The sequence below is a fragment of the Lygodium microphyllum genome, chromosome 9 (genome assembly GCF_053477565.2).
Source record: "Lygodium microphyllum isolate KBCC chromosome 9, Lygodium_microphyllum_v1.1.10, whole genome shotgun sequence".
NCBI lineage: Eukaryota > Viridiplantae > Streptophyta > Polypodiopsida > Schizaeales > Lygodiaceae > Lygodium > Lygodium microphyllum.
The window spans coordinates 36544604-36554161 of record NC_141143.1 but is presented as its reverse complement, the minus strand read 5'-3'; positions in this window follow the sequence as shown (position 1 = coordinate 36554161).

Here is a 9558-nt window from a genome sequence, read left to right as displayed (position 1 = left end):
ATGTATGGACAAGTCCTGGAATCTCCACTTCATCTACAAGATGCAACAGGAGGTGGGTTTGTATCTTGAGCTCGCGTACTTTCTCAAAGAGATAGACCCTCTCCACTACTCTCTGCATTGCAAATCTAATAGAGGATGTCTTGATCACCTTTTGTGAGATCCATTACACTAAATTTGACAACCTGTAAATTGCCCCATGTAGTTCTGAAGTAAGGCATCATGCAATCGTGATACGTAGTATAAACTACCACAGATGAAGAAGCATTACAAACAACAACTAGACTTCAAATAGGAAAATACATAGGCCACTTATAGTCCATTTGTAGTAGAAGCCTGACATACCTTATGCCAATCATCGGATTTTAGCCCTAATAGTTGGTCATCTTTAACAAAAGCACATCTGAGAGAATGCATCATATCCCTCGGAGTGTGGATAGACTTGATAATTTGCTTCAAATTTGCTCCTCTTTAGTGGAAAAAAACCAAGGAGCATGAAGTAGTTGTGCAAACGATTTCTTATTAAGCCTAAAGTCTAAAATATTAAAATAACAGGTTCAAAATTTTGTGTTTACATTGCTCCACAAGTGGATATTTCATTTTTGAGGAAAACAATGTACTCGAATTTAAGATCCATCTAGACAGGTGGTTTTGCAACATCAAAATCTATAAGGGTGGCTTTTATCGTGCAAAGTACAGTTTTTGAAGAAATCATGAAAATAAGGGTTTTAGTGAGTGTTTTGAGTTCCCATGGAATAAACATATATATATAAATAGTGCTGAGTAATTTTGATCAATCAAAGATCAAATTTTTCATAAATTGTGAATAAGTAAATAGAGAGAAATGGAGAAAATTTAGTTTTTCGTGATAAATAAATAAGAAAAAATAGGATCCATGTTTGTGGATGTGGAAAAAGGTTGAAGCATGAGGATTAAGCCTCGGTTCATCCTTGTTTGTATATTTAAGTGGGGTTTTATTGCTTTCTACATGGAAAAAGACATAAAAATGAACCCTACACCTATGCAACCTTGCAAAGCCTTACTGGTTAGGGGGAAAATAGATTGTAAGAGTGAGAGGTTGTTGGAAATATATAAAATTTTGATTAATTTGGTTTATGCAAAGAATATAGTCTGATAATAATCTAAATTTAAAAACACTAGTAGCACGAGGAAACTCGGTGCTAGTCTCTTGCAACACCACAATAACGCTGTCGTGATGTTATGAGGACACAGTGTGAAAAAGTATGGAATGCATCATCATCTAACTTCTTATTAATCAAGAGAGTCAATGTGATCTGAGTCATTAGTATTAGTATAAGTTGCATGGATTATCCAAAAATACTAGATTATTTTATAATTCTAGCCTATATTTAATATTATTTATTGTAAAAATCTGAAAAAGCTAGGAAAGCTTCTAGATTAGGATTGTATGCAAAAAGCAAGTTGCTTTTTTAACCAGTTAGGAGATTTTTCATAAAAAAGACAGATTGACGAAATCGCACGCACCGCGATCATTGTAAACAGGCTGAAAACTGCAGATTGAACTGAAAGAAGAAGAAGGAGTGATTTGGGAGATCCGTGAGCAGGGGTCCTAAAGCTTCACCCCCCTTTTGGAGCCAACGCAGCCATCAGATTTGGATTCCGAGTAGCAGAGAAGGAGCTGTAATTTTTATGCATGTTTTGTTCTACGAAGGAGCTCCAGGAGATCTAATGCTTGGAGATTGCTTCTAAGTAGTGCGAAGATTCCAGGTTCTTTCAATACATATTGATTCAATTCATTGTGATTTGTTTTTGTAGTGTTTACCACTTAGGTATTTTCTATCTTCTCTTCCATCTCCTATCTCTACTTTCTTCTACTTCTGATCCCTGGTGGATTCGACCTTTCGACAAAAACCCCTCCGACAACGCGTAGGTTGAGAATCATTCAAGGATTGTTTTGTACATCACATGGCTAATTTCTAATCACAAAATGGTTTCACACAATGGTCATACACTTCTATATTTTGCATGCCACATGGTATAAAGCGTGGATACATAGTGCTTTATTGCCTTAAAAAATGACCAACGTGGAGTGTGTAAGGATTCCTAGACTGTAGGATAGACAAGCAGTTCCTTGGGGTATGTTTAGTGAGGAAATATCAACTCTTGGATCTTTCAATACACAAAAAAGTAAAGCTTGTACATTTGTTCTTTATGTTGGAGCAGTGAATCAAGCGGCCAATCCCTGAGATGTAGGAGAGCTGTAGTGGGGCCATGACACTTAGCCAGGAGGTTGCATCCTATGTATGTGATACATGGTATATTATACTAATGTGTATGGGATCTCCCTCCGAGGAGTAGGAGAGGGCAAAGATTGGACTATGTCCTATTACAAACACTAACCAATATTAGAGTTTAATATAGCGTGTCCTTTAGACGCTCCTGGCCATGAGGCTGTGAGGGGTATCTTGTGTGTCTTGGACATCTGGCTAGTTGAAATGTGCCCATCTATCGGCTATTCAAGCACATTTTTGTGGTCCATTGAGAAATAAATCTAAGTATCACCGCCTGGCACTCCCATGGAATGTTCCGAGGTTTGTCACCTATGGTTTTCCAAGTTCGCTTTGCAATGAAACGTTTGCGTCCAAACCCAGTAGGATCAACCTTAAATTTGGGTTTCTATGGGTCAAGGTCTCCTGAAAGTATTCTTAGGGTCAGGTTTTGGACATCCTACTTTACACCGAGATACCCAATCCAAAGCAGATCCATACTGCACTTGGTTCAAAGAGAATGGGAATCAAGAGGCAATGCCCCGCTCAACCTCACTGCCCATAGGGCATAGTCCCATTCCAATCCCCTAAAACAACATGAATCGGATTCTAACCTAACCATACCTAAGGGTCAAAGGACGGTAAAACCTTGTGAGAAACCTCGTGGTTCTCTGGACCATCCTACCGTAGGGCGTACCCCTCACGGTTTTGTCCATCCACTTCCTTTAATAGCTATAGTTTTGTAATTAAGTCCTATCACATTTATGTGTGACATTCAAAATCAACTTCAATAATTAAGACTTTTAGGGAACATGGTTCGTTTACGTAATTTATAGCACAAACACAAAAATAGTGCAAGCAGTTCTTTTGACAAATAAGTTCTTTAACTTATTTTCCAGTTAATCTTTGTCTCATTCCCATATAGGAAAAATTATGTATCCCTTTCGTCCAATAGAAGTACTCGGTCCAAATCACATGTCACCATAATGTCCATCCATTATCTACAATAGGATCTTCCAACGCCCTAGACATTGGGCTCATGCTAGTCTAGAACTCCATTCCAGACTCGCCAAGAGGTGTCCAGAGCTCCACTAACCCCAAGTAACCTAGGAGTGAGACACAATTTTCCATCGTTGGCCTTTTCACCACTCGATCTTCTGCCAGTGAATCGAATAGTGCCCTCTCCGTGTAATCGGCAGTGCCATCTTGGAGATGATCCACTCGTTCAAAATATCCTTCCTTAATTAATCCATTTAGGAATCAAGTACAAACAAGGCAATCAATGTCTTAATATCATCTTTCAAGAAATCATTATTTTATTCCCCATGGTAACTTATCATTATTGACCCTTGCCATGCATTTATCATCAAACACAAGTAATTGGAATAATCATCCAAACCACAATCCAACAATCACTTGATAGTAAAAGCATTTAGCGTATTGTTCAATTAACCAATAGAGAAATGGTATTTCTTTCCAAACATTGCAATAATAGATGCGATAACATTTCCTTAACACATTTGCTCTCACCCTTGGGATCAAAGGGCAACACTATGCAAAATGTTTCTTAGCACTTCCTTCCCTCGGCTGAGACATAGGTTAAGGGTTCAAACATTGTACGCGATATAAGTTCTATAGGTCACTTACATTGATCAGTAATCCAACCTTGAATTGGATTGACAGAAGTTGTAGTTAGTAGATGGGTCTTAAGACATCGCAGTTTCATTTGTCATAATACTTGGTAAGATAAGTGCGAGATGATTTCAGGTAACTAGACTCCGACAAGCCTTGCATTGAGCTAGAATCTAGTTTTTCTTAATGTTTGGGATCTTAGACTAAGTACTTTTGAAGTATCCAAATGTAACGTGTCCACTCGTATCTTCAGGACACGTCTTGGTAGTCCATTGGAAAGGATGTCTAGAAAGCTTCGCCTGGCACTCCATGGAATGTTACGGGGTTTACAATCTAGGGCTTTCCACGTCTTCCACCTAGCGGAAATATTCCGCCTGTTCCCACTTAGGACCGACCTAAATTAGGATTTTACTTATTGGTCATTTCCTAACGGCAACTAGCATCGAACACAAGTGAACTACTTTACACAGAAATACTAGATCCGAAGCGGATTCATGCTGCACTTGGTTCAAGGAGAATGGGAAACAAGAGGGATGTGAAGCTCAACCTCTCTGCCATAAGGCATAGTCCCATTCCATTCCCCTAAAACATCATAAATCAGGATCAATTATAACTCTAGGTCAATGCTTTTGTTGTTCGTGTTTGTTGACAATCTTCTCGTTGTCCATCGTGATTTGAGAAAAGTTCCCAGCCAACCGGGACCACCCATCCGTAGGACACACCTATGGCCACATCCACCATACTTTTCTCGGGTTGTTTTAGTTAACTAATTACCTAACACATTTAGTTGGACATGTAACAATCAGTTTCTTTAATTAGCGCGTTAGGCATTGGTTCTTTCACGTAATCATATCACTTGACATAGAAAAAACAATGTCAAATAAGTTCCTTATTAACATGTTATCATATTTATCTTTGAAATACAAAAAGCCCAGCCCATAGGCTTATCCACAATCCGCCCGAAGGCTATCCAGCAATCCACAGGGATCACTAATCCAAGTTTTCGCTCCTAGACTAGCATGTGGGCCTCGAGATCCAATCCCGAGTCACGTTAGCCACTTGTGCAGGGCTTGGAAGGTGAGGGATTCACGGCCAAAGCCCCCCCTAGCACCCAAGCGTCCTCCTACTCCAAGTAGCACTCAACAGAGAGACCTCTCGTGGCGGGTTCAGTCCACTTTTCCAGCACTGTTTACAACCCCCTTGGTTAGGGTCATGCAGGTAGTCGAGGGTAACTGAAGCTGCCTCTCCCTTCAGGCCATCAACCTAAAGAATTAGATATCCATTTATCCTTTTAATTCATTGATCAAATAAAGAAAAATAATGCTCTTAAATTTGTAATAAGCACAAACATTTCCATTGGTCATTTTTGTTGGCCAGCTACTAAGGAGTGAATCCTTCTTTTCAAATGAGTCTAGCACTCAATCCGGGATGACTTACAACATGGCAAGATCCCCTATATCCTGGGTTAGGGCTGTACCCTATTAACCCGACTTGGTCAATACCTTAAGTTCATATGTTATTCCAATTTATTGGTTTGAACTTTGCTGCAAACAATTATCTTTACTCAAGAAAGATACTATATTAGGATGATTATTCATCCTCTTGCAAGATAACTTGTGTAAGGACCTGCCAACCTCATTTTGGGAATTGGCCTTTCCCTTGTGATCCAACCACAAGATCATATGACTCCGCACTTGTTGCATAAGTGTCACATCGAAATATGAGACTATTCTACTCATCAAATGGAGTTATGAAACAACCTGTTCCTAATTACATGAGGCTGACATTGTCAGTCCTAGGGTTTCAAATTCTATCCTTTTAGCGTAAGATTCTTAGCGACCAACCCTAGATCACTTCTCAAGTATGTTCCGTATTCCCTACATTCGGTGAATGTGGTCAAGTATTTAGGGTATAGGAGTTTTGATTTTTGCAATACATGCGACTAGGTCATGTACTAAATCTTAGTGAGTTCTTTGGAATTGAATTAACTCTTTCTAGAACCAGTACTCCGCAAGTTTTGGTATTTAGGTTTATGTCGATTCAATCTATCTATTTTTTGCAATAATAATGTTATCGTTTCCATAACCATATGACTCATTGTCTATGTGTAAGTTAACTTTTAATCCTAACTTATTGATTTAAGATCAAGCACAGGTTAGGTTATAACCTAATTCCAACTAATCAACTTGCGAACAAGATTCACGCTAAACAAGCAACCTCTTACTAGTAATTATGCAGTTCAAAATGATAATTGACAAGAATTATGCAACGTAAGAATCATTTCATGCCTTGCAATTTCCTATGGATTCTTAGCAATTCCCATGATGACTCATTGCGAACAAGATATGACCTAATAATGTGACATGCAATTTTATACTTCCATGCCTAAATGGAGTGCACTGTCTTAATTTCGTTTTTGTAAATGTGGACTAAACGCATATCAATTTTCTAAGCATTTAAGATGAAAAATGAATCCTATTTCCAACAATTATCCTCGCATGATTATAACAATACCAAATAAAAATTAGGAAGAAAAACCTGGACTTTGGGTGAGATGTCCACGTGGATGCTAGGAGACGATCCTCCTACGGTTGGGCCTTGGGTTTTCTTAGGAGGCATTGCGAATGCAGCCTTTCCGTTGTGGATGCAACTTTGCAACTCCTTTTTGAAATTCCACCGTAGCTCCCTTTGCACCATCTGTCGAAAGCGGTTTTAGAAAGCTTCCTCCTTGAAGTAGGGATTTCACAAAAAAGGGGGTGCTTAAATTTCGGGAGGGCTTTAAAGGTCTTTCGAAGGTAAGGCTTCTTTAAGGCCACGGAAAGGAGATTTTTTCTTGAATTCCAAGGGGGGGAGGGAATACCAACCCTCGTAGCTAGGGTTCCCAAAAGAACCTCGGAAAGGGGGAAAATGGGTGTAGAAGATCCTTAAGTGTGGATTTTCATGTGGGGGACAAAGGGTATGAAGGGCTTTAAGAATGACTTTTTGTATAGAAAGAGAAAAACTTAAGGGCAGTTGAAGGCCCCTTCACGTCAAATATCAAGGAGGGGAAAGGGAGCTTAAGGAGCCCTTAGGGGGATTTTAAAAAAATACGGGGAGAAAAAGGCCTTTAAGGAAAAACCTTTTTGGAAGGGGAAAGGGGGCTTATAAAGCTCCAAGGTTTTTTTGGGGGGGGGGGGGGGGGGGAAGCCTAAGGGAGCCCTTAGGGGAAAATTTGAGGGGGGGGGGGGGGGGGGGGGGTAAGTATTAAGGTGACAGGAAAGGGGGCTTAGGAAGCCACCCTTGGAAGCTTTGAAGGGCTTCTAGAAGCCTCAATAAGGCCACGTGGGGGGTTTGGAGGCCATCAGATGGCAGTGAAAATCAGGCGACTGGGGCAGTAGACGGAAGACAGTGCCCTCCTGGTGACGATTTGCAGCGCCTCCTCTCCACTCCTCCTCTCCCTCTCACGGCAGCAGTAGCGCATCGATGTCCTCAATCTCTCTCTTCCTCACAATGCTCACAGAGTCTCAGCTCCTTCTTGTCCTCCAAGGCTACCATAGCCACTAGCTTTATAGGGAGAGGGAAAGGTTCCTCCCCTCACTCTCGTGGCATCATGCATGCCTTCGACCCCTTCATGAGCTCCAGCGTGCTGCTCATTCATCGCGACTTCCCTCCCTCTTCTCAAGCACGATGTCGGCTGGGGGAGAAGGAGGGGATAATTAACTTAAGAAGAAGAAAAAAAAATTCCCCTTATCCATTTGGCCTTGGCAATAATACATTCTCTCCCCCTTGAAGGAATCGAGATGTCCTCATCTCGAGATGAACTGGGGATATTGATGGTTGAGAGAGATTTCATCTATCGAAGTGGCATCCTCCTTGGGATAATCTTTCCACTGGACGAGGCATTCTCTCATGGTTCTGGAACTGAGTTGTCTCTTCCTAACATCTAAGATCCTGTCAGGCCTTAGGTCAAGGACTCCTTGACTAGGCATTACAACTTGTTGGTCATCAAGTATATGGTTAGGATTAGGAACATACTTTTTCAATAGGTTGATATGGAATACATTATGAACTTTTAGGTTTTCAAGGAGTTGCAATCTATAAGCATTAGGTCCTAGGCACTTGAGGATCTTGTACAGTCCACAATACCTTGGACTTTAGCTTCTTGCAATCACCTAAGGATAGGGAATTCTTCTTAGGGCATACATGAATGAAGACTATGTCTCCTTCTTCGAAGATTCTATCTTGACGCTTCAAATCTGCGTATGCCTTCTATCTATCCTTGGCAGCTTTGATGTCCAGTCTTATTGACTTTATTTGGTTATCCATCTCTTCCAACATCTGCCTTGAAGATTCAACCCTCAAGGTTGGATCTGAGAAGTTTAGGGGACTTCGATAGTCATGACCATACAATGCTTGGAAAGGGGTCATCTGAATGCTTTGTTTGTAAGAATCATTGTAGGCAAATTCAACCAAAGGCAAGTATTGAATCCACCTTTTCGGCTCATGACAACAGTATGCCCTAAGCATATCCTCGATGATTAGATTGACTCACTCTGTTTGGCCATCCATTTTGGGATGGTAAGCTGTGCTAAAGCAGAGTTGAGTCCCAATGGCTTCAAAGATAGCTCTCCAGAAGTGTGATGTGAAGAGAGAATCACGATCACTAATGATTCTTATGGGTAACCCATGTAGCTTGAATATCTCCTTGATAAACAATCTTGCAATGTCCGAGGCTTTATAGTTGGTCTTTACTGGAATAAGGTGTGCAATCTTAGTGAGTATGCCAACCACAACCATGATGGAGTTGTATCCTCCCTGGACTTGGGGTAGGCCAACAACAAAATTCATACTAATGAATTTCCATTTCATTTGGGGAATGTCAAGCGGTTGCAGCTTCCTTGGCATCTTGACATGTTCGGCTTTGATATGTTGACAAGACAAACACTCGGTGACATATTTGAGAACGTCACCTTTAAGCCTCTCCCAATGATAGCTCTTCCTAACTGCACTGAGAGTCTTGGCATAGCCAGGATGACCTAAGAAAGGGGAATCATGAGCTTCCCACAATATCTTCTACTTAAGTGAGTGGCTTTCCGGTATGCATAGCCTCATTCTATAGTAGACAAGTCCATTGTTGATAGAGAATTCATGATACTTAGCCTGCAGCTTTTGATCCTGATCCTTGATAGAGATTTCCCTTAGCATCATTTGATAGGTTGGATCATGGCATGCATCCTCTCTAGCTAACTCAAGTATTGGATTGTTTAGCATAGATACTTTTGTAGCTAGAGATCTAGTTGTTGATGGATTCTGCAAGATTAGGTAATTAAGGAACACCTTGCGACTAAGTGCATCGGCAACTACATTCTCTTTTCTTGGTCGGTACTTGATCTCAAAGTCATACTCCTCCAGCACTTCAATCCACCGACGTTGCCTCATGTGGAGCTCATTCTGGATAAAGATCCACTTGAGACTCTTATGATCAGATGCTAGAGTAAACTTGTTACCCAACAGGTAGTGCCTCTAAAGTTTTAGAGCATGGATGACAGCTAGCAATTCCAGATCATGAGTAGTATAATTCTTCTCATGACTCTTCAGCTTCCTTGAAGAGTAAGCTACAGGATGACCTTCCTGCATGAGCATACAACCTAAGGCAAGTGTGCTAGCATCAGTTACTACCTCGAACTCCTTATTGAGGTCA